Genomic DNA, 5,000 nt, shown 5'->3' on the forward strand with positions numbered 1-5,000 from the left:
GTCTTCCCGTTGAAAGACGTTGACAAAGAAGTTAAAACTAAAATGGATTTAGTCAACACCACCTCAGTGGTCGCAAGTCCTCAGTGGTCGCAAGTCCTCAGTGGTCGTAAGTCCTCAGTGGTCGCCATGTTCCCTTGAACTGACCAGGAAAAAATGTCCCTTGGGTTCGGCCTCGGCCTACGCCTCGGCCTCGGGGCGGAACCCCAACACGGAATCCCCAGCACGGGATCCCTATCGTGGGATTAGAGAGCGGAGCGCTGCGGCCGTAGGCCGCTGTTTGCGCAGCCAAGCCCTCGGCGAAGTCGGGGTGGGCGAAGCCCGCGGCTTGTTAATTTTTATTAGTGTTATGTTTTGGTAATATAAAACTATACTAATAATATGATCTGTATTATCAGGTTTCCTTGATGCTATCCCAAGGCTCCAGGTCGCACAGGATTCCAATCCCAGGCATGCATCATACATATCAATAATATAAATCCAGTCTTCATCTGTAAAAATCATTTTTATCAATATGCAATTCATACACGATACTGCATACATATTCCCCATACGCCTCAAAACACGAATTTTCCCCCAATAGAACTTATACACTGTGTTTCTTTTCCCTCAAAAAGAGTTATTGTTTTACAATCCTCAATGTTGCAATTATCATGATTATCAAGTTCTATCATAATCCTTTTTAAATCATCTACGTGTCTAACTGACACTTCCCTAGTTTTTCAATGTAAGATCTTGTGTTTACGAGTATTTCCACCACAAAATCAGTTATTCTGAATAGACCTAAGTATCGAGGTGAAATTTTATTACTGATCACACACACACACACACACACACACACACACACACACACACACACACACACACACACACACACACACACACACACACACACACACACACACACACACACACACACACACACACACACACACACACACACACACACACACACACACACACACACACACACACACACACACACACACACACACACACACACACACACACACACACACACACACACACACACACACACACACACACACACACACACACACACACACACACACACACACACACACACACACACACACACACACACACACACACCACACACACACACACACACACACACACACACACACACACACACACACACACACACACACACACACACACACACACACACACACACACACACACACACACACACACACACACACACACACACACACACACACACACACACACACACACACACACACACACACACACACACACACACACACATACACACACACACACACACACACACACACACACACACACACACACACACACACACACACACACATATATATATATATATATATATATATATATATATATATATACCTAAATACACATACATATACACATACACATATACATACACATACACATACACATACACATACACATACAAATACATATACATATACATATACATATACACATACATATACATATACATATACATATACATATACATATACATATACATATACATATACATATACATATACATATACATATACATTTACATATACATATACATATACATATACATATACATATACATATACATATACATATACATATACATATACATATACATATACATATACATATACATATACATATACATACACATATACATGTACATATACATAAACATATACATGTACATATACATATACTATATAACTTATTTCCGGTCCCTATCCCTTCCATCCTTCTACTACTTTCTCATTTTATTTTTATTTTCCTTTGTCTTCTTCTACTTCTCCTATCCCTCCTCACTTTGGTATATTGCTATCTTATTGTAGAACTTTATTTTTCCTTCTCTTCCATTTTTACCACTTATTTTCTCTCCTTTCGCTTTCTTATTCTTCTTCACCTTCTTCCCTCAGTCATCCTCGCCAGGTCCACTTTTCCTCCTCTCACTCCCCTTGCTGTCCCCCACATCATCTTCTTAATACGTTCTCATCTGTTTTCGCATTAATACTTTCCTCACTGTGCTTCTACCATCGTTGTCATCGTCGTCATTGTTGTTGTTGTGCATCCTGTTTGTCATTACTTTGTTTATTTCTTGCGTCTGTTTTCTCTTTCGCCTTTCCTTCCTTCCTTTATTCTTTCCTCCCTCCTTCTTTATTGGTGCTTTCTTGTCTGCTTTGTATGATTATTCTATCCTCCTATTTTTCTTTTCTTCATTTCCTTCTGTCTCATTTTAACTCTTTCATGCTTCATTTCTTCCTTACAGCGAGGTCAGTAATGTGGTCAGTCCGGAGGTCATTAACTAGGTCAGGTTATGAGGGAAGGTAGGGGACCTTGTAGTGAGATCACATACGAAGTTATCCCGGAAGCCATTAATGGGGTCAGTGGACTAGTTAATATGTACAATAGCCTAACCACTGCTGTTTTGTGTGCCCAACGTAAATTTATACCATTGAAAATAAATAGATAAATAAGGGCGAATACTAATATACCCTAGTGGATGACGGATAGGTTGAAAATTGGGAGCAAAATAAAAAGAGGGTTTCATGTTAGGATGACAAGGGGAGAAGCACATCTTAGGGCTTAGTATAATGAAATGGTAAGACTAGTTAAGGAGAACACGAGCAGAGAGAAATATAGTTACGAAATTAAAATCAGAATGACTTGATGGATTCAGAGGAAAAAACTGAGGCGTGTGTTAAAACTTTCTCTCATTATTTACAAAAGAAAGAATATAAATGGTACATGACTGTAACCCAATATTCGATGTGGATGAGGGAAATATACTAACTAATATCAGTATTAGAATGGAAGACGTAATCAAACAGATTGATAGATTTAAAGCTATAAAATCCCCTGGTCCAGAATAAAAGTTTCCCACAGTGGTAAATGAGTGTAAGTTTGGAACCTACCAACAGTATACGGAAGTATTTAGTAAGCCGGTATACACTGGAATCGTGCCTATTTCTTGGGGGTAAGTAAAACTTGTTCATGTATAGAAAATAAATAAATAAATACATCTTTTATGGAAACGAATCAGTTGACGTCGGTTATAGGTAAAACGCTGGAATCATTAATAGCCAATAGAATAAGGACTCATATCGCGAGGCATAATTTGATTTGTGACTCAAAACATGGGTTAACAAAGGGGTCATGTGTAACTAAATTTTTATCCTTTTACATTAATGTCTACAAGGCGGAAGATAACAGTAATTGTTACGATATGACTGACGCTGACCTTAGCAGAGTGTTCGACAAAATGCCCCACCTGAGAATACAAAATAAAGTCAAAGCCCATAGCATAAGAAGAAAAGGTTTTAAATGGATTGAATCATAGATTAATGACAGAAAACAACGGGTCACCATTAACGGTGTAAAATCCAAATGGGGAAGTGTTTTAAGTGGAGCTCTCTAGGGCCCAGTTTTGGGTCCCTTATTGTTCATTATGTATATGAACGATTTGAACAATGAAATTAATGGTGATGTTAGTATGCTTGCGGATAACAATAGAATAGGACACCATATTAGGTCCGGGGTAGATGCCAGGATATTGCAGGAAGATCTTAACAAATTGTTTGCATTGTCGATGAAATGGCATATGAACTTCAATATCTCAAAATGCAGTGTGTTAAAGGTTACACATCCTTGACTATCCGGTATAGTCTTGGTCTTCGTCTTATAGAATGAATATTGATTCACTAGAATCAGTAGAGAAGAGAACGACCAAAATAATACATGGGTTCAAAAATCTACCCTACGAGGATAGGCTTAGGCACCCTTACACTCTCTGGGAAAGACGTAGAGCGCGGGATTTAAAATTAATAAATTCAAATTTAAAACGGAGATAGGTAAGAACTGATTTGCCAATAGAGTGGTTAACAAATGCAATAAGCTTAGTAACCATGCAGTGAGCGCTGAAATTATTGGCTGTTTTAAGAGAAAATTAGATAACTTTATGAATGGGAATAGGGGAATGGTAAATGGTAATATACATGGTCTCCTGCAGGCTCCTCTATTCTTATGTGTTTATATTCTCTTTCTCTCACCTCTTCCTTCTTTCCTCTCCTCCCTCTCTCCATCCTTCCATCCTTCCATCCTTAGTTCCTTCTGTTTCTCCATCCTTCCATCCTTCTTTTCTTCCTTGCTCCCTTCCTTCTGTTTCTCCTTCCTTTCTTTATTTTTCTTCCTCCCTTCTTTCCTTATTTCATTCGCTCGTTACTTTATTCGTTTGTTTCTTCTTTCATTCCTTCTTTTCTTCCTGCCTTATTTCCTTCTTCCTTCTTTCCTTCCTTCTTTCTTTCCCTTTTTCCTTCCTTCCTTGCTTACTTCCTTCCTTCATTCTCTTTTTTTTTATCATGATTTCCTCTCCACTTCATATAAACAGTCCCCTTTTCAATAATCCAATTCTTTTTATCTCTCCTATTTACTCTCGTTCCTACTTGCTTTACTGTAATTTTCCTCTCCTTATGCTTCCTGATTATCAATTCGTCCAGTTTTCAAAGTTTTAGATATTTTTTCTATTTCCCCACCAAGAGTAATATTTTTCCAACTGTATCTACAATTCCTCATTTTGCACGTTTACCACCTACCTCCTTTCTGATTTTACATTTTATATTCTCATTTCTCTTTTTCCACTTTCTTCACCATAATTAACAAAAATGGCCCTTTCAGCGCGCTTCTGGAGTCTTTTTCTTTAGTAAATATTTCCTTTTCTTTCGAAATCGCAAACAAAAACTTTTGCCCTTTACGTTCCTCGTTTTCAATTCTTCTTCCAATACGAAGGACCACTCCTGGTTCCTCTCCCTTCGTCTCTTTACGTCTGACCCTTACACTTTTCTGTGTTATTGTCTTTCCATATTTCCCTCTTCTCCTCTATCTTTCTTCCCCCTCTCAGCCACGCCTCTATATTGCTTCTCTTAGAGTCTACTGTTGTGTTGCTGTTAGGTTATTTGAACTCTGAATTG

Source organism: Oratosquilla oratoria, chromosome 7 (genome assembly GCF_046742065.1).
Source record: "Oratosquilla oratoria isolate Oo_2021 chromosome 7, ASM4674206v1, whole genome shotgun sequence".
NCBI classification, from domain to species: Eukaryota; Metazoa; Arthropoda; class Malacostraca; order Stomatopoda; family Squillidae; genus Oratosquilla; species Oratosquilla oratoria.